Raw genomic sequence first — 21,456 nt, 5'->3', positions numbered from 1 at the left:
CCAGCTGTAGAGAGCACCAATGGCTTGATAAAATAAGCTATAACTTCAAACACAGTAGCTCACATATTGTACTATAATATACTGTGGGAAGGTTTCTTAGCCAGGAGAAACTATAGATGACTGTTATGGGCCAAGAAATATCATTTGATAGGTCTTGTGTAGCAGCCATTATGGAAGTCTTTGAAAACTAAAAGTAATCTCACAGATTTTAGTAGAAAATGAATCAGTTTGCATGCTATAGAAAATTAATGTTTGTAAAATAAATCTTGTTTTAGCCAACAAATATTTGGCTCTAACCAGAAGGCAATCCGGGAATGTTCTTTATGCCATTAGTGAAGCAGAGCGTATGTTTCTGCTTTATTGGTTGCTGACATTAAGCACACTGATTTACTGGTTTGAAACTGATAGCTGGGCTGCTAGGATTCATTTAATTTGTATTAAGAATTGAGTTTAAATTTTCTGATGCACTTCTAAATTTTAGAAAGTTTTGTAATTTTTGGTATTTTATTACAGAGAGAGTGAGGAATAGTCTCATTGCAGGATATTTCTTTTATGAAGCCAGGCAATCTCCTGTGCTCCGAGCCATGGAAAAAGTTGTAGCTGCTGTTTTGCAGGACTGTTAGTGGGCAAGGAAAGGGAAAGAAAAATGAGTCTGCTGAACCCCTGTGCTTATAGCCACTCTGAAAGCAGAACCATGTTCATTTTGAAGTGAGTAGCCACCTGGAGCTTGGTGAGCTTTGCAGATTTGCTGCTGATTATTGTACAGTTACCTGCACTTACTGAGGACAGGACTCACGGGCCCAAGAGATCCCTGCATGACTGGGGCTCCTAATCTATGGAGTGACTACTGACACTTCTGACAACTCCTTATTAGCTTTTGGTGTGTTCCAGGCTTCCAAGATAGGAGGTACAGCATGGGTTTTGTGAGTTGTGGTGGAAGGAGCCACGGTAGGGCTGTCAGAGGTACGGTGAGAAAGGGTTATGGTCTCCAGCAGAAGCAGCTGACTCCCTCCAGGGAGGATGTGAATTCTCAAAACGTATTTGCAGCTGGTGACTCCTATATTGCTTTGTCTGAGAGGTATTATATAACATCCCTTTTCCTGTTGGGAGTGATATTCAGCTCAGAGTCGTTAGTTGTGTACACTCTGACCATACTTTCCAGTGGCCCAATGATCAGTTGTGGTTGCTGACTTTGGGTGCCCAGCTTGTTACACAGTGGGGCTGATTTCTGAGGTATGCTCAGCACTTAAAACTTCAGCTTCCAAAACTACTGGGCCCACCAGCTTTGAAAATGAGATGCAATTTTATTCAAGCACTGTTCCCAAAGCTGCTGTCCATTTTTTAAATGCTGCAATTGTGTACATATCTGTTTCTAGCTGTAAGCCCACAGATGTATAAATAAGTTACATAAGCATTCAATGTACATAAAATACTGAGGTTCTGCATATTCCAATTCATCTGGGCAGTAAAACCCAGCTGTCATTAAACATTATTTTTCCATTTTTCAAATGACAGTTATGAAACAGCAGACTAGTCATTCTTGCAAAGACCTAGACCTTGGTTATTGAGATGCTCAGAAGCATTTGTTGATTTTGCTGTGCCTCTATAATGCCAGCCTGAAGGTGCTATTGATAAAGCCTTCTGAAAAACCTTCCCTATTAACAGGAATCAAATTCTCTTTATTAGCATGAAAAAAGAGAAATACGTATCATTTGAATTGGATACAGCTTCTCCAATTCTTGCTAAATGTTTCTGGAATTGCAGTGGGTCAATGAACTCTTCCTTTTTTTTCTTGGTTTTTGGAGTTACTTACCTTGTCTATTAACAGCTAACCCGATAAATAATATATATATATATTTCAGTGAAAATTACACTTTTTTCTGTCGATATTTATGCCAGCAGAACCTTTTCCCCCTTTTAGTTGTTTTGTCTCTAATCTAAATTAAGAATAGAATGGTTGAGGACTCTTACTATTTTTTCTTAGAGATAATGCTGGGACTTTTATTAACAGAAAAGCTTACATCTCAGTGGAATACAGACACCCAAACTATTGTTTAGCTATCCAACTCCCAATTACACAAATGGCAATTAGGCACTTAAATCACATTTAGATATATTAATAACTTCAGGGATTTGAACTAATAGATCTTTCTGTATGACATATTTCTTATGTGGAAAGGAGGATGAGGGAGGGGAGTATGAAGGCAAAAGTACAATATCTGCTGAATTCATTCCTAAGTGACTTGCCTGGCTGACTATTCACAACAATTAAAAGTACCTCAATGAAATATTTAGGAAATTAACCTGATTATCAAATTTTGGTATTTCAGAGATCCGCTTGACTCTTTTGATTTCTCAAAAAAATAAGTCAAAAAGAGAGCAAGCTCTTTTGTGCCCTCAGATTCTTACTTGGTTTCCAAACATAATTTTTTTCCATCTTTTTCACTGTCAAGCTTAAAAGAATGCAATTTTTTTTATGACATGTGGGCAAATTTAACTTCTGATGAGTAAACCCCATCAAAGTTTGTTTGAATAACTGTTTGAAGAAATTTTGAGATTCAGATTTTACTCAGTCTTTTTTTTAATCTGTGGATTGCACAAAAGCTAGGAAGTGATTTGATGAGCAAGACCTTTTGACTACTTTTGGATGATAATAATAACTGAAAGGAAATTCTGAGCCCCAATTGGAATAATTAATTATAACATTTTCCATGAATATTTGGGGCAGCTCTTTTCTGTCACATGTAATCATTTAATACTCATTATGAAATTATGGTTAGAATGAGCTTAACAACTTTGCATTGTTGTGTTTTCAATTCACTTATCTCTATTATGCAATGTTATTTTTCAAGTAAATTTTTTTTTAATTGTGCTTTGCCAAATTTTCCTGTTTATGAACTATTCAAAGATAATTGAAATTGCCTGTTTCTCACATGTATCCTATTCATGCCATCTGCTACCTGAAATTTAGTTTGGATACTTGCCATGCCGTTGTAAAGTGTTTTCAGTTTTATTTATTTCTAGTTGACCATATGTTGTACTTATATTTGTGTGTGTTTATATCACGTATATATTTATAACGCGAAAGCATTCATTTATCTTGACTTAGACTGTTTACAGCAGATATTACCTCATGATGCCTCAAGTCCAAAATTAATTTCTTTCAGAGTTAGTGAAATTTGGTCTTCATTCAGGACAACAAAATAAGAATTACTGAATATGCCATAATTCTGAAAAAATGTCAAGTAAACTTTGAAAATATGTAAAAAATAGTGCAATTGAAAAAGATATTATTGTGCTAAAACTGCTTATATTACCATTTCACAAGAGAATTAAATTCTTCAGTAGCTTTATGAGAAAAAAAGATCATCTTTCTATCTGAGAAAATGAGTCATGAAAGAATCGAAGGGTTGATTTTTATTCACCCACCAGTGTTGTTGAAACCAGCATGTTTTGCATGAGTGTGGTGATCAGCTCCTTTATTCCTGTATTCCACCTTCAGACTATTGGGGTGAACCAGCTAAACCAGTCTGTGTGACCAACCAGCAGAGCAGCTCCTGAGTGGCAGTTCTACAGTACAGAGGGATTTTTTGGAGATAGTTGGAGAATTGCTGCATTTTCCTTAACTCTTGCTTGAACAACAATGCTGTGTGACTATAGGTGTGCAGCACAGCTGAGAGCTGATTTGTTACAATATTTATCCCCCTTTGTGCACTGAGATGGTATCATTTACTCCTGGCCGTGTCACTCTGGAGTAATCCTTTCTCTTGGAAATAAATTTTGTAGCAGGTCAGCCATCATAAATCTTTTGAATAGTTTCAGAAATGCATGTTTATATATATATATGTGTGTGTGTGTGTCTGTGTGCATCTAGTATGCATTCTGCCTGTGTCAAGGGCTGATAAAAATGCCCTATTGCTGTGCACTGGCTTTCACCGGCCCCACTGATGATGTGGCTGACGATGCACATTGCCTCTCTGCTCCTGCTCCTTTAATGTTCCTGGGGTAAAGGATTGGAAGTAGGCTCAGAGAAGTCTTGTAGCTTCAGTTCTGCATCTGAGCATGTACAAAGATCTGGCTGGTTAGAGGGAAGTGTTACGCTCTGTCTGCAGCCTCACTGGCTGAGGCAAAGCTGCTCTGAAGGCCTTGCTGGGCTGATGTGTCTGTACTGCTGTCTCAGAGGGAATGGCATGTGTTTCATTCTGTGCTGGTGAGCATTGCTGTCAGACTTCTCCAGGGAGAGAATGCAAAAGAGTTAGTGAAGGTACCGAGGTAAAACTTATTACTCCATTCTCCAATGTATTTGTGGCTCTCATATGCATTTACTCTGCAAATAAGCTTTTGAAGCCCTATGTAAAATAGTATTTAATTCACTGAAAGCTGTTTAATTCTCCATGAAAGTCTTTAACATCATTTCTGAGAGGAGAATCTTGCCTGCTTTGTACTCATTGGCCCAAGTCCTTACATTCACCAAATCCAGACTGTCCCTGAGGTGTTACCTGTGGAGCCTGTCTGAGCAGAAAGCATCTTTCAAGAGGTACAGGAGAAAAGAGTGTGTGCTGGCATAAAGACTAGATGATTCTAGGCAAAGGAAAGAGAAAAACAGAAGAATCCAAAAAGAGAATGGAGACAGTAAAGAAGGAGATTATGGTTCTCCTAATAAAGTCCAGAGTGCAATAAGGGAATGTTTGCAGATTGGGTACAATAATTTAACCCCACAGCCTGTTTCACTATTAGAGACCATTTTGTTATATGCAGAGTGCAGCTTTCCTCTTCCATGAAGAACCCAGTTCCCTACAACTTTTGTCTTAGATGTGGAGATTAGAATTATTTTAAATTTGCTCCCCGGTCTTTAACTTGCGGTCACCTGCCAAGTGTGGCATTTTTAGGGTAAGTGCTATTATTTTTCCAGGCTCAGGGTTTACAGTTGTCATCTGATTTGGAAAATGTGGACAGGATGAATGGGTTTGTTCCTTTTGTAGGGGATTACAATAATACACGGAAGCTTGTGAGTGCTTCTGACAGATGTGCTGGCGGCCTGCCACTGCGTGAAGGGTGCGGCTCTGACTGACAACTTGCAATTATGTGATGATGAATGGTTCTGATGTGTGTTCAAGAGAAAACCACTTTCTAGAAAGTGAAAGTTGTGCATACGGTTCCTATAAAGCGAGTCTTAAGAAAGGCCCTAACTTCTATTTTTTTTTGTTGGGATAACCAACTTGGATCGCCTTTTCTGTCAAACTTTTTCTGGTTTTGATAAATAAGGGCCAACCCAAAGTTTATATGGGGAAAATTAGCTTTGGCCCATTTTGGCTGGAGAAATGCTTTATCTGCATTTTTAGTCAAACTGACATCATCACTGCAGAGATGTACAAATGCACACACACAGAGAAATACTTAAATATATACACATGACTGTGCAGTAGCCAACAAGTTCATCAAAGCAAATCCATCGAGCAAAAAACCACTTTTCTGTTAGGGGTATAATTCACCCATCAGTAGGACTGTGTAGCTCATGTTAGTGTCAATGGGAGTTTCAGCCACACACCAAAGACAGAATGTACCCACAGAGGACTTATAAATGATCCCTTTCTCTGCCAGATTTGATCCAGATTTTTTGCAATATGGTGCTGTTGAAGTCACAGCCTCTGAGCAACAAGACACAGAGAAGGTCAAGTATAGGACCTTGCACTTGGCTCCTTGGCCCTGGAAAATTGTTACAGAATCCAATTGGTGCTGGTTTACTCAGTGTCATTTTCTGATATATGTACTAGTTTAAGTAGCTGATATGAATTGCCTAATTTGGGGAGATCTTATGGGTAACTTTGCTGGTGATACTGGGAATTGAAACCAGAACACCAGCAAAACAGGGCTTTAAGGGCTTTAAGACTGGGGTGACCCCCACCTGGAACACTGCATAGTGCTCTGGTGTCCCTAAGATAAGAAGGCATGGAACTGTTGGACCAAGTCCAGAGGAGGGTCATGAAGTTGGTAAGAGAACTGGAGCACCTCTCCTGTGAAGTCAGGCTGAGAAAGTTGGGACTGTTCAGCCTGGAGAAGAGGCTCATGGAGGCCTCATGGCAACCTTCCAGTCTGAAGGAGTTACAGGGAAGAGGGACACTTATTCAGGAAGAGTAGTGATAGGACAATGGGAATGGGAACCAACTGAAAGAGGGGAGTTTAGATTAGATATTAGGAAAATATTCTTTACTGTGAGGGTGGTTAATCACTGGAACAGGTTGCCCAGGGTAGTTGAGGATGCTCCAGTCCTGGCAGTGTTCAAAGTCAGGTTGGATGAGGCTTTGAGTAGCCTGGTGCAGTTTGACATGTCCCTGCCTGTGGCAGGGGCATTGGAACTAGATGATCTGTAAGGGTCATTCCAATCCCTTGACATTCTGTGATTCTGTGATTCCATGTGCTAAGTAAGGAACAGGAGGCTGTTGAAGCAGTGGTTGAAAAATGAAGAATTGAGCAAAGAAAAGAATGTGTGTATCTGCCCAGGTAGAAAACATATCTTTTTGGGTGCAAAATTAGTGATTTCAAAGTATTTTTTGTGGTTTTCTCCTTACTGACCAAACTTTACTGATGCTTTTGCTCAGCTACTGGTCCTTCTTGTTTCTGGTGTAAAGTTATGGAAGCTTTTTCAAAGGAAAAAGAGCAGTTTTGAGTAGAGGTGAAACATGCTGATGGTATTAAAATTTTTCATCTAGACTTGGGAAAAGCTGCCATTGTTATAAAGGAGTTGTTGAACAGCCTGATCCAACATGGTGATTCCTACATGCCATTACAGCAAACAATTATCCTGATTTTTCAGTACTTTTGCTGCCAATATTTGTTGTTATTCTTTGATCAGCTCTTTAATAAAACATAAGGTTCCAATATTAGGGCCTGCATCTCTGTCAGTATCCATATTTTGAAATTACTTCACTAGTATAAAAAGAGGGGAAAAAAGTAATGAAAACAAATGAGCAAATTTAATACTAATTTTTGTAAATAACTGCAGAAAAGTAACAGAATGTGGCAATTTCAATTCTTTAACGTATGTTCTAGGGCTAATTTCCAGTAGTCTTAGATACTGAGGAGGTCCAGTTAAGAGTTTACAGTGGAAAGGAGATGTTATTGTCTTTGTATCAAAGTTCACATTTACACCGTGGTTTATAGGCTAATAAACTCATTAGGGAGTTACATTTTGCTGAAGAAGGAAACTGTTTACTTCCTGTCAGCTAAAAGGCTTTTGGACAATTCCAGAGAATATCTGGATGTGGGATAGCTCAGAGAGGGGAATTGTTATTCCTAAATACAAGATTTTTGGCACATACCTAGAATTGAAGAGTTTTTGAGTTTCTCAAGAAACTTGAGCAATATGACAATAGAATTAAAAAAAAAAATAAATCTATGTGACTTTCAGTGTTCATGGAGTGTGCCAGCAGCTCTGGGACCAAAGTATCCACTTTGCTTTGGGAAAAGCTTTGCCTGTGCATGAATCCTTTATGTCTTTGTGCAGGCCAAGGTTTGGTGTTCATCGACCTCTGGCTTAGGCTGAGAAGTTGTTCCCTTCAGATATTAAGTTATATAACATATATAGCTCTGAAAGGAAAAAAGAACAAAAAAGCCTGAGTTTTTCTCATGCAGCTTAAGGCACTGAGCTCTGAAGAGTCCCTGAGTTTACTTGAAAAAAATAAGTTGTTTCATTATCATTTTTTCCCAGGGGCTTCTCTGAGGAAATACATGAGCAGTAGTAAAACCAAACAACAGACCTTGCCACAGAGAGCTCTCAGTCAAATCTTATAATAAGAGAGAACAGGTGAAAATCTGATTGGTGTGGAAAAGTGGGCACCGCTGACATTGACGTTAGATATTGATATAAGGAGCAGCAGTCACTGTGTGCCACCTGCCCAGCCATACATAAGGTGGTGTAAATTATACCTTGCCCATAAATAAGTGTTTAAAAAAAGCTTAAGGAACCAGAGACGTGTAACTTGCAATGTTTGAGATTCTGCCTTCCTAGTGCTCATGATTATATTAATAGTGTGAGGGCAAATGCAGGAGGAGAGTTCAGGCAGGTTGGCAGCCTGGAGATTAGAGAAGTGTTTACTTGACAAAAAAGATTGCACAGTTCTCTAAATGCAGTAAGTCTTGTGAGTAACATCAAGATAAAAACCACAGTGAGATAATTTTCATGTGGGGTAAAGACAGTGAAAATGGAACCAGGTAGTAAGAGACTGAGCTGGGTTTAATGTCTGTAAACACAAATTAGGTGGACCAAATTTTTACCACTTGGAGAACCTGGCATTAAACGTCTGCCTTTGGCTTCATAGTAACAGGCAATATTAGACCTCATCACAATCTGCAGCTTCCTCATGAGGGAAGAGGAGGGGCAGACATTGATCTCTTCTGTGTGGTGACCAGTGACAGGAGCCAAGGGAATGGCCTGAAGTTTTGTCAGGGGAGGTTCAGGTTGGATATTAGGGAAAAGTTCTTCACCCTGAGGGTGTTTGGGCACTGGAACACTCCCCAGGGCAGTGCTCACAGCACCAGCCTGGCAGAGTTCAAAAAGGTTTTGGACAATGCTCTCAGGCACAGGGTGTGACTGCCGGGCTGTCCTGCGCAGGGCCAGGAGCTGGACTCCATCATCTGAGTTCCTTCCTGCTCTGAAGATGCTGTGAATATAATGATTTTTTCAACATACTACGTCATTTAGCATTCAAAAAAGGATGTTTCCTGCATGTCCTGTTTTTTCGAATAAATACATCTAAGATCATGAACCAGAACTTATAACTGAATAATCTTTTGTTCTGATAACATGGAATTTTCTGCTGGTCCTAAATATGAAGAGAGCCCAACAAAACATCTAAACAACTAAGTCTGTGTTAGATTCTTTTGCATGTGGGGAAAGAGGATATAATAAACCAACATTAATCTACAATTTCAAAATAGCTGTGTAGAATTTCATGCATGCTTAAATTTTCTGGGGAGTTATGCAGCTAAAATTCACCTCATAAATTTAAACTCCTTGTAACTCTAGAGTCCGGATTAAATCAACAAAAGCAAGAAGACTAAATGTTTAATACTGAAATTGTGTAAATTATCTTTTTTACATTCAATATAACTTTTAGTGAAGCTTGTGGTGTAAGTGAGCTCCATGGACTGGTTCTTGTTTGTAGTGAAGAAAAGAAAGAATGTTATGGAGCACAATTGTAATTAAAAATAGCTTGATATAGGTAGTGTGAGCTTGACTCTGGTTTCCCTTCTATGTAGCTGTGAAGATTTAATTGCACTGAATATGTTTTTCCCTTTTGTGTAGTGGATTATTAAATATTATTAAATCTCTCCAATGTCTACAAATGACCCCAATTTTCTCCACTCTGATATTTATTGTATTACCATGCTATATATTTTGGGAAGATGTTTATGGAGTTTAATTTTTTGCTTCTTTGGGGACAAAAATTGTTTTCTGCTGTGGAACTGTGTCAAGTAGTGCAGAGAAGTGTGACAATGTTTGCTCTAAGCAAAGAGGGGACCTTATAGAAATCTGTCAGGGAATATTTATACATGGGGGTGTCAAGATTTGCTCTGTTGGGAGAGAAAAAGAGGGTTATTCCATGTTATCAGAACAAAAGATTATTCAGTTATAAGTTCTGGTTCATGATCTTAGATGTATTTATTCGAAAAAACAGGACAGGCAGGAAATATCCTTGCTGCACCAGGACAGGGTGCAATATACACTGCTTTATTATCATTAGTGCTTTTATTTGCTGAAGTCCAGTGCGCTGGAACTATTTCATGTTCACTCTGTCTTTAACTTGAAGTGATCAGTAAACTCTTCAAATTGGTGTTGTTTCCAAACCTGGCTACTAAATCTAATTTATAGAAGTCTGTGTATAACCACAGCTTTAAACAGGTTTCAAATCTTTAATTTTGCACTGTGTCTGCATAATTGGTGAAAGCTTTCTTCAGCTGCCCACCAAAACTTAAAACATATTAAATTGAAACCAATTTTTGTTTCTATGTAGAAAAGTATAATTTACTTATGTGAATAAGCAATAGTTTTTCCTGAAGAAGAATTCTAATTAATCCAGTTCACTAAGAGTATGATCCTCCATGAATGTGAAAATATCGAATAACTTGTTATGTTCTTACTGGTCAACCTGAGGTTTTGGTATCTATTAATTGCTTATTATTCAAGCTGTGCTCAGAAGACATGGGTATTACACAATTGGTTACAGTGGGTTTTTTTTGGTTTTTTTTGTCCCCTAGAATACTCAGTAAATGTGCTACAAACAAAATATCTTTTCAAAATCTTTGTTAGGAGGAAGAAAATGTAGTCAGGATGCCAACTTCACAGGTGTGAGACCAAGAATACAACTTAAAAATGTCATTGATTTCTTGGTTGTTCAGCTTGAGGTGCTTAGGCCCTGATTCTTTTCCAGGGGACCTAACTTTGTGCAGCAGTTTATATATAGTTATATATATTATAGCCTCAATCTTTACATTTACTTTACATTGACACAGCTGCAGCTGTGAATGTTCAGCAGTTCCTCAAATAAAGCCCCAAGTTTTTTTAAATTGAGCTCCCAGAAAATGCAACTGCGACCCATCATTTCTCCTTTTGCAGTTCTCTCCCTCATTCATTTGGTTTCTTTGAACTTTTGCAATGACACACAGCCAATGACTGCATGGGCAGCAGCCTCATTTGCTCTGCAGTTCCACTTTCTGCTTTCATCTGGGATTATCCCATATGCTGAATATAGCAAGAATAGCATACAAAAATTGTGTACATTTAAAAAAGTATTTAAAGAATACATCATAATGTACACAGGGGCTGAATTTGGATTTCCTGGGGAACGTTAATTCTAAGATTTCCATATCTTTCCATTACTTGACTTTAAAAAATTAATAATGTTCTTTTATAGGAATAAAAATGATGGTTAATTTTCTCCTCTATGTATATAGGGAAATGAAAATGCAAGAATATTATTCTTGAAGATATTAGTGCCTTCTTTTCTAAAATCTTTTCACAGCTATTATTCCAGAAATATATATCCTTGGCAGTGCTAGGTTAATGCTTGAATTCTATGATCTTAGAGATCTTTTCCAGCCTAAATGATTCTTTAAGTCTATTGCAGGAACTGGTGCTTGTGAGATTTGTAAACCTTTTAAAGCTCTGTTTGTTGGCATTAGCTCAGGAAATTCTTGCTTGATCTGTATTTATGCTTATATAGGATATAATAATTAGTTTAAGTCAAAATTTTAGTAGTAAAAAAGGGGCTACAGAACTGATTATGTCAGTATATTTTAGTGTCCTGGAAAAGATTGCATCATGTGCCATAGAGACCTTCAGAAATGGCAAATAGAGAGGAGATTCTAGCTATTGTTTTCGTTCCTCTGCATCCCTGTTTGAAGTAATTTCAAATCAAGAGCATATTATTTTGCTTGCTTTGTATTATACTTTTGCATACAAAAATGCTTAAGGATTTCTCATGAAAAATTCTTTTTGTTATACAATTGTTTTAATTTCAGAATATTTTATGTACGAGCTGAGTTAAGATTTTTATGCACAATATTAAGAAGCCTTCAAATAATTAAACAGATGTTTATTACAGCATTATTAGGGTAATGAGTAGAACATGATTTGGGGGAACAAAATAGAGGTCTTTTGAATCATTCAGGTTTTGTTCATAAGTCATCTGGTGTCACAAATTTTGCAAGGAACATTAATCAGTTTAATAGAAACTGATTTTCCTTGCTTTTCAGGAAGTCCCCTCACTCCCATTCCCTCAATGCTCTGAAACTAACCTGGTGTGAAGGAGCCTCCACACTTTTGCTTTTTTGTACTACCTTTTGTTTAAGATGTTTTTAGTCCTCAAAACTTTGCCTACTATTTTCATATTAATTTTATAGGACTTCTACCCTGTTAAAAGGTACAATACTTAGTTGGCATTGCACTTGATAGGAGGAAGAACAATAACATAAATGTATATTTGTGCTACCAGAGAATTTCTTGAGTTGAGATGGGATCCTCAGCCTGCTTCAGCTTGGTGCAGGAAGAGTTGGGCAATGTTAAGAGAAAAGAAAATCTACCCCTCTCTCCTTAGTAGAGTGTCTGAGTTTAGTACATGGCTGGACACAGGCTGGCATTCCATCTGCAACTTCTTGAGCTGCTAGGGAAATTAATTTTTAAAAGAGGGATGCCCCATGTCCAAAAAGCATATGGTACACGATTTTTTTCCAGAGCAGTTTAACAAAGAAACATTTGGATATTGCACTCTTAATATTTATTTGAGTAATAAGGAGAAGAATGTCACTTCAATTCAGAAGTGTTTGAGAAGAGTGGATGCCAAAGATGAGAGTGAATTGTTTAGGGTTATAAAAAGGCTGTAACAAGGTACAGAGGTATGAGATTGTGAGAAAGAATAATTAGGCTAAATATTGGGATAAATTTCAATTTTATTCAATATTAAGTAGGCTGTGATGGAGCTATGCTGATGAGTTCTAGCTAAGATATTGGCTCAGTCTGTTCTTTTCCACTGGAGGGGAAAAAAAAAGAGAAAATCTAGAGCTGTTCAAAAAAGAAAGATGTGAGGATGTGGAGGCAAAGAAACTAACGAAAATTGAGATCTGCTTCTATTAGCATGACTTTCTCCTTTCACAAAATAACAAATATTGCAAATTCTATCAATTTCGTTAATTTGCTAGGATGCACATAGCAAGAGACAGAAAAATCAGTGTATCATTCTCCTTTTTCATATCAGTTTATATAGTCTTTTTACCAGGGATTGCAAGTACATTGTGCTCTCCTTTTCCTGTCTATCCCTGATTGCTGTTGTTTAAAGCCTAAAGTGAATTTCTCTTGCCCATATTATATGTTCACTTGGAAAGTAAATAGAGGTGCAGATACTTAGAGAATAGGTGAATACATTTAATATACTGTATGCTATCATTGTGATGCAAATAAGGGAATAACTTCAGTGAATACAGCCAATCTAACAGTAAAATATAGCTTATCATGGACTGGAGATTTTAAGTGGAGGAATGAAATGTACATGTAATTTTAATAGACTTAAAAGATATTTCTCTTGTACTAATATGCCAAAACATTGCATCCAAGCAATTACACCGACCCTTGAGAAAGCTTCTTTTGACATACGGAGTGTATTGTCTAGTGCGGTGTTCATGAAATTAACATTTTCCTGAAGTAATCATAGACAATTAAGTGACCAAATAGTTCTGAGGCAATACAACTGTATTCCACAGGAACTAAATATATTTCTTCATACTGATCCTGCATGTTTTAGTTGAGCAGTCATTAGCATGTTTATAATGGTTCTAATTTAGCACAACATTTTCTGAATTTCATCCTTGAGTCATTTACAAATTGTTCATATTGAGTAAACAAAGGAAACAGATTGCATTTTATACTTAGTAATTTATCTGAAAGAAGAGGGGAGGGTTAATTGTCTGAAAGTTTTGCTCTGTTTGGGGAAGTGATTCTAGTCTTGCCTTGCTTGGCACACAATGCCTTTTTCCCTCTGTTCTAGGGGGAAAAGGAAAAAAAAAAAAAGAATGGAGGAGTGAGTAAAATGAAAAATTAGGAGCAGGACAAGATTTGCCACTCCCAAAGGGGAGTGTGGAGCAGAACTGGAGCTGGCACGAGATTATCTAAAACAGTTGGTGCATTCCTTAATGATCAAGTGCTTGAGAAGTCCAGCTCTCTCTCACAGAGCATCTGTGTTGATGTTTATATCAGTGCCCTGCTGTATGGGAAAAGCATGCTTTCTCTTGTTGCTTTTCTAAAAATAGTATGGCATATAGCATTGTATGAGTTATTTTAAGAGAACAAAAACATTTGCAAGGTTAAAGGTCCTGCTTTTTAATAAATAAATAAAAATAAAGGTCAGGACTGTATCTAGGGCTGTTCTTTCCCTGAAATTCAAACTTCTTTTTTATCTGGAGTTTTGCACTGAGCAGAATTCTTTGCACTAGAGAATTTCTGATGAAACAAACCATTTTAGGCAGAATTGGGAGAAATTCAGACTCTACAGTTTTTCCCACTAGCTGCATCATAAAATGCAGGTCTGGAAATCACCCCCAGCTAAATTCCAGTGTTTCTGTTTAGAATGTCTGTTGTTTCATGCAAGATCTAGACCATTCAAGTAGTGCAAATGAATTCAGAGGAAAACCAGAACATTTTAATGCCTAATTATTTTTAGTGATCTTGGAGAGTTTTAATTAAAAGTTAAGAGACCTCTCCAAGCTCTTACAGTTCTAATTTTATCATATTGTGGAAATCTTGTCACTATAAAAAAATGTGCAGCAATTGGCAGATCTGCCTGGTTCCCTGTCCTAAACAAAATTATGTGTTTGGTAGGCAGATCTCAGTGGCATTTCCATCATTGCTCTTGCAAGAAAACATCCACTGTGAGCTGACTGCCTTTTGCATATAATTGTATTTAGGGAGTGTTCTTTGCCTTATTTTGTTTTTGTTTGCTTGGGTTTTGTTTGGTTTGGGGTTTTTTTTTTTTAATTTTTTTCTCCCTTTTTTAAAACTTTTTTTAAACTTCCTATAGGAAAGAGTCAATATGAGAGGAGGGAGTGAGTGACTGGCCAGGAGTATTTGTTTCCTTAACATCCCAAGCAAGATATAAAATCTAGGAAAGATTTTATTTTATATGCAGTCTGCAATAAAAAAAAAAAGCAAAAGGAATTAGCATCTTTTCCTGTTCTAAATGTCATGTTGCTCATTTTTGTGATGTGATTGTATTTTTTGCTTTTCAAGAACTTGAATTTGGAAAGCTTATTAAATTGAGAAATTCTTGAGAAGTTGGCCAAAGAGATCACTTCGCTGGCTAACAAAGTGTCAAAATGCCTTATATTTTAATTTTCTGTTAGACCATGGCAATTAATTATGGTACAAGAATGGCACAGAAATTGAGAGGGATGAGATGAGATTCCCCTGACCTGCTGCTCCACTGACAGCAAGATTGAAGCCAAGCTGCTTATGAGCAAGAGGCAGTGGCAGTATATTGCAAATATGGATGTTAAGCCTTCAGGCTGATTTTTGATTAGTTTTGTATTGTTGCTGTGTCCTTTTCTTTTATTTAAAGTTTATTGAGATAGAAAAGGATAATTTGTGTTTGAAAGAAGAAAAGAAGGAACTATGGCAACAAAAAAAAAATCTATTTTAGTAATGTTACATGAATGTTACATCTTTGGATTAAAGCAGAATAGATATACCATCCAGCAGTTAAGTTTTAATAGTCATGGTTAAACTGCATTTTATTTTTCAAGTAGTGAATGAAAACATGAAGTCTTTAATTTAATTTTGAATTGTTAGAAGATTATAAAATGATGTTCTTTCAAAGTGAATTAAATTAACCTTTTGCTTTTCTCTTTGATATGAAATGTTAGAGTTTGCATATAATATTAAAATACATACCATGAAGCATGAAAATTAAGAAATATTTTTATGATTTCATTCTATACTAGGTGGTTCTTTACCTCAAGGAAGTCTGATTGGCAGTGAACTCACAAAAGACACATAAGCAAGCTGTTGCCATGTACTCAGAGAGGGATCTGTTAACTAAAGATCCCAACACAGGTATATTAAAGCTCATCACAGATTTTTAAAAAACATACTCAGTTTTCTGAATATTTCACCATTTTAATGACTGGATCTAATAATAGCAACAAAGGAGCTGTTTTTTCATTTAATTTTAAGTAACAAAGATTAACTAGAGTAAATCTAAATTCTGCTTGGCTATTATTCAGAAATGTTTCATTTAGCTTTTTCAACTCAGAAGAGGATTTAGTATTCTGTGATGAATATCAAAATAAATCTTCCTCTTTTAGATCTGTGATGTATTTTCTTATTATTTGAGGTGCCATGTCCTTAGTTTCACCCACTTGAAAAAAACACATTTGCACTTGAAGCATGGGCTGAGATGTGCAAAGGTGCAAGAAGAAGCAGGCCAAAAATGGTGGTTACTGTAATGTTAATTTGCAGCTTAGTTGCTTTTTGGGGGAAAAGCAGCTCTTCTGTAGAAGGAATCGAGTGCAATAGGCCTAGTATGCACACAAATGTCTGTCACAAGGAGTTCATAATCTTATTTAACGTTCTTTCAAAGAGAAAAACCCACACAATACTTATTCTCAAACAAATATTTCATAGATGCTGACAGGCTAATTCCACTTGTGCTGTTTTTCTCATACAGACTTGAATGAGGCATGTAAACTCATTTGACAAAGTCTGGTCCAATGGACACCTTTTCTCCCATGGAGCTGAAGGCAAATAAAATGTAATGAAAGTAGCTTGGGGAATATAGAACACTAGAGATGAAGGAACTGGCAAATTGATATTTAGTCCCAAACTCTGCTCAAATGTAATATTATTATGTTTAACAATATCTACTAAATTATAATAGGATATAATATATAGTTAGTCCTGAAATTGAGGCAAAATTGCCTTTAGTTCTGTAGTATCATTCTTCTAAAATGCAGAACATAACTTTATCTTCCTCCTCCTACTGTGGATCTGATCATGTTTTAGAGCAATTTCTCTTGCAGCAATCCTGATTTCTCTGCTAAATCCTCTCCCTTGTCTTCCCCAGTGCCTGTTTCCTTGAGATGTAACAATTCAGATGCACGTAGAAATATGTCACCTATACCTCTATACCTGTGATTGAATTATATTTCCGTATTGTTTATGAACTTGCTGTGCATTTGCAATCATTATTAATAAATCAATGTGCTTTTGTCTTCTGTCACAAAGTAATGTGTGGATTCAAAAAGAATTGTATGCAAAGCAAGTCATGTTTTAGAACTCATATCATTAATAATTATCTGTTTGCAGTATTGTTACAACATGTTTTGAGGGAAGCTTATTATAAGAGAAATAACAAGGCACTGCACAGTAGAAAGAATAAGACAGTTCAGTTGATCACTGGTATAGGTGTTATAAATATGCCAGTCTGTACTATAGTGTTTTATTAAGTCTCAAAAAGTCAAAGCTGATTTGAAATAATAATGTCTGACAGTCAGTGCTTTGAAGTTTTGCTGCTGCACTCTCACATTTAGGTTTTCTTTTATGTATGACTTTACCATAAAAAAACAAAAACTCACACATGGCATGAACGTCTTTTTTTTTTTTTTTAATCTGTATTTCAAAGAAAGTAATAGGAGGCTACTTTGGTGAATTAAAAGGGGGAAAAAAATAAGGAATAACCCCCCAAAATCAATGAGGATAGGTGCAGGCCACTGCCAGGTCATACAGTATTCATGTATGGCTGGGGTGAGGAACTTGTTGAAGAATGCAGAAGTGAAATTAAAAGGGAAAAAACCCAGAACTGAAAAGGGGGGAGAGTAAGGATGAGACAAGAGGCAAAAGCTAGCCCTGATTCAAACAAGATGACTTTCATTCAGTCAGAAGAACTTGAGAGCTTGGCTGTGATAGCTAACACGCTGGCTCTTCATCACCGGCCGTGCAACAAAGAGCTGGATTCCATCCATTCCATGACTGATTGATTACCCAACGGACAAATGTTAATTCTTTTCATCGATGCTTTGTCATTGTGAAGAGATCCTTTTCATCTAACACCTAGGGCTTTTTCCCCTCAGCTTTTTTTCCCTCCCCCGATTATATATATATCTTTTAACATCCTCTTCTCATTCACCTTTGCAAAACTGTCATGTCTAACAAGATTCTCACAGTACTTTAAACTCCTTTAGTTTACAATTAAAATTGCTAACTAAGTATGTAACAAACCGTGATATTAAATAATACTCAAAGATTTAATTTAGTCATCATAATTATACTTAACCTGTTTGCTGTCCTTGAAGGAAATTTTTTTCCTAGTTCACAGGGGAAGAATATAAAGGAAGAGAAGCTGTGTGTTTTTTAATAGAATCAATTGCTCCAGTGCAACTTCACGAGTTTGATCTTACATGTGCCAGTAGAAAATATGCTACTGCGCAGCATAAGCCTGACTGTGGTTTATAAAGTCAGTGAGAAGAGCTAAAAATGTATAAATGCTAATTTCTTTCATTGCTTCTTTTATAATTGTCTTCAGCAAGAATACCCCTGAATTTTGAAAATGTCGGGATGCACAAGGCTTTGGAATGGTGCTGAAGCAGTGCAGGGAGAGTGATGCAGTGCAGATGTGAATTCGGGCTCCTTCCTTCACTGCTCAGTGCTGGATTCCAAGTCGATGTTTTGTTTCTATAATGAATCAAATCAGAAAATGAATCAATATGGATGAAGACATTTTACTGATGTCAGAAGATATCTCTGTAGATTTTATATGTCTGTAAAAATTACTTTTTGGTACAGAAAGGAGAAAAATCCCTTTCTGCTTCGCAAACCTTTTCAAAATGTGTGTTTGTGAGCACGGAACACAGAACTTGAAGGGAGTCACGCCTTTCAAGTATAAGCCTTTATATTCAGTTTTGGGTCTAATGTGAAGAACCTCAAGAGGGCTTTAACCCCGTATCATTATTTTAAAATTGAAAAATTATGCAGAATAAATGTGGTAATTGAAAATTTACAGGATTTTCACAGCGCTACTTTTACAATAGTGTAAGAAATTTTATTAAAAGGTTCATTGTGTAATCATTTTTGTAATCCTCTCAAGAGCAAAATACAGTAGCTATAAATTATGTGGTCAGATCCAGGACACAGAATTTGCATGAGATAGGGGTGTTAAAAGAACTCTTTCTTGAGGAATTTTAGTCATTTGTAGAGAAAAATTCTAACTAGCAATATGATTATATCAAAAAGGCACACAAATAGACCTGTTTTCCAATCTAGCTCTTTCCTAGTCTGTCTTTAGAAATACATTTTTTGTCCTTACATAATATAAGAACACTACAGATAAGCTTGGGTGTTCTTAGGAACAGTGAGAGAAAAAATAAAACAAGTGCTTTTGAGGAAAGTGTTTTATAAATTTCAGTAATATGCTAGTTCTTACTTTTTTTTTTCCTTTTTCATTGAAATATTTTTTTCTTTGTGTGAATTGAGGAAACGTCTTAGTTAAAAGCAGTAGAATACGTAACTTAGAGAAAACATAAAAATAAAATTCTAAAGCTTTTTTTTTTCAGGGATGAGGGGTCTGAAATTTTGGCAGGGGAGAAACACAGAAACCTCTTTTTAACTAATCATGATATCACAAAAAAGGACAAATTATAATGTTCTATTGATAATTGATGGTTATTTCTTGATTCTCCTATTATCAGGCCAGGACTCATAAAAGTAATAAGTGCCTGTTATTGTTAAAAGTAAATTGTTATTATATAACTAGTATTTTAACACTGCATATTGCAACTTACAGCTCCTTAATTTTGTCTCTTTCATAGAAAGATATAATTAGTAAATAAATTAGCTTTTCTGCTGAAATATTACTTCAAAAATATTTATGAGCTGTGTTGTCTTTCCATGGAGGCTTGCATGGTGAAAATGTGTTGCAATTAAAACCTGATCTTTGATCTCTTGGTAGTTACAGTTTGGTTTGCTTTCAATCAGTTTTTGTTTTGTTTGGGGGTTTTGTTTGTTTGTTTATGTCAAATGAGTTATACTAATGAATTTTTAGGCTGAAATGACTTGTACCCTAACACATGATTGGCCATAGGACTATTTCCTTCCTTAGACTTCTCCCTAAATCTTTAACACCTCCTTTTGTGACCTCTTTGAATGTCTCATCCTTCTGAGTATTTTTGGAATCGTCTGAAGAGGAACAAACTGTTACCCATTGCAATGATATGATCTGTTGTTGCCATTCTTAAATCTGGGCAATTTGCTTTTGCTTTCACATGTGTGAGTGCTTCTGCTGGGACTACTGAAATGACAATTTCAGCTGTGATTTGACCTTAATCGGTCAGTAATTTAGTGGAAGACTGAATTCTGCTTTCTCATACAACTCACTGTTAATTCGTGACTGAGTAGGACCGGTACAAAAATAATTAAAATTTGAATATTATGAGCTACTTAGAAAGCATTGTGCAAATTGGCCCTCTCAAACAAGTGGCCCCTTGCTATGAGAGTTTCTAGGAAGAGAAGGTGTGTGTCTGTTCCCCAAGGAGCTCTGTGCTCAGCACTGCCCAGGGTGATGCGTGGTCTTACAAGGAAGGCCCTTTGCTACAATTTGTTTTTGGAAGAGAATTACAAGTAAATTTTGATATTTTGCAAACTGGCCCTAAGGGTTTCCAAGGAGTTTAGCACAGACATTGTTGATCAGTCTGCCTGCAGGTGAAAGCAAGCACACAAAGTTTAATAGAGATTTTATTGTTACTAACTGGGAAGGAAAAATGAGTGTTGATTGTTTGTGACATTTTCTTGATAATTGTTTAGAAATCTGCATTGTGCTTCTTAAAAGTCATAAAAACCCACATCACATCAACCACAGAATCATAGAATGGCCTGGGTTGGAAGGGACCTTAAAGATCAATTTATTTCAACCCTTTGCCATGGGGAGGGATGCCTTCCACTGTCCCAGGTTGCTCAGAGCTCCATCCAACCTGGCCTTGGACACTGCCAGGGATGGAGCTGCTCTGGGCAATCTGTGCCAGGGCCTCACCACCCTCACAGTAAACAATTTTCTCCTAATATCTACTCTAAACCTACTCTCTTTCAGTTTGAAGCCATTCCCTCTTGAGCTGTCACTATATTCTCTTGTAAATAGTCTCTCTCCATCTTTCCTGTAGGCTCCCTTCATAAGAATTTCTATCTTAAAAATGACCTTTTCTAGGTATCTGCAAGGTTATCCATAATTTAGACATCAGAGCCAATTAGTTTAAGTTAGGGAATGAAAAAACCTTTAGAATTTATTGGAGTCTGTTATGTTCAACATAAAATTTTGTAGTGGGATTAGGGTCTGATCATAGGGAGCTTACTAGGGCCAATCTTCTACTTTCTCCAAAGTGTAATGACTTCAGTGTCAGTTTTGCCTCCAGAAGGCCTCCCAGGCTGGGACAAAGCCTTGAAATGCATTCTGAAGTTGATATGATGAAATCCTATCTTCTAATCATTGCATGTTGTTTATAGCCTACTGAGAAAATTTCTGATACTGTGAACATCGAATATGTAGAGTGCTTTCATGAATTCCATGGAGACATTATATGAATAACTTTTGCATTGACATGGGTATAAAAATGGGTTTCAGATGTCACTGTGTGCCAAATTTCCAAAAAAAGCTACTAAATCTTCATGTATAATTTCGAGTGTACAATCATTCTCAAATGAAAAAGACAGAATTCGTATATACATTGGCAATCTATGCATGTAAATTGGCAGTTAGCATGCATAAATCCTCAACGAAGTTTTTCTTTCAATTAGACCCTTGTTAAATCCATAGTAACTCCATTAACCCCAGGGGAATTACTTTGGATTTAAAATGCAGTTAAATAAGAACTCAGTGTGGCTGCAAGTTCTTTTCCTTTCTAAGCTATAGTTCGACTGGTACTGGGAGA

General features: G+C 36.6%; 1 protein-coding gene across 14 annotated transcripts in view; it reads left to right on the top strand.

Annotated features, from left to right (window-relative positions):
* SOX6 (SRY-box transcription factor 6) overlaps nt 1-21,456 on the top strand; it is a 369,646-nt gene that overhangs the window by 176,869 nt on the left and 171,321 nt on the right. The gene's annotated exons all lie outside the window — the stretch shown is intronic.

The sequence above is a fragment of the Melospiza melodia genome, chromosome 6, assembly GCF_035770615.1.
Source record: "Melospiza melodia melodia isolate bMelMel2 chromosome 6, bMelMel2.pri, whole genome shotgun sequence".
Lineage (NCBI taxonomy): Eukaryota > Metazoa > Chordata > Aves > Passeriformes > Passerellidae > Melospiza > Melospiza melodia.
Note: the sequence above shows the minus strand (reverse complement) of the source record. Positions and strands in the feature narration are given on the sequence as shown.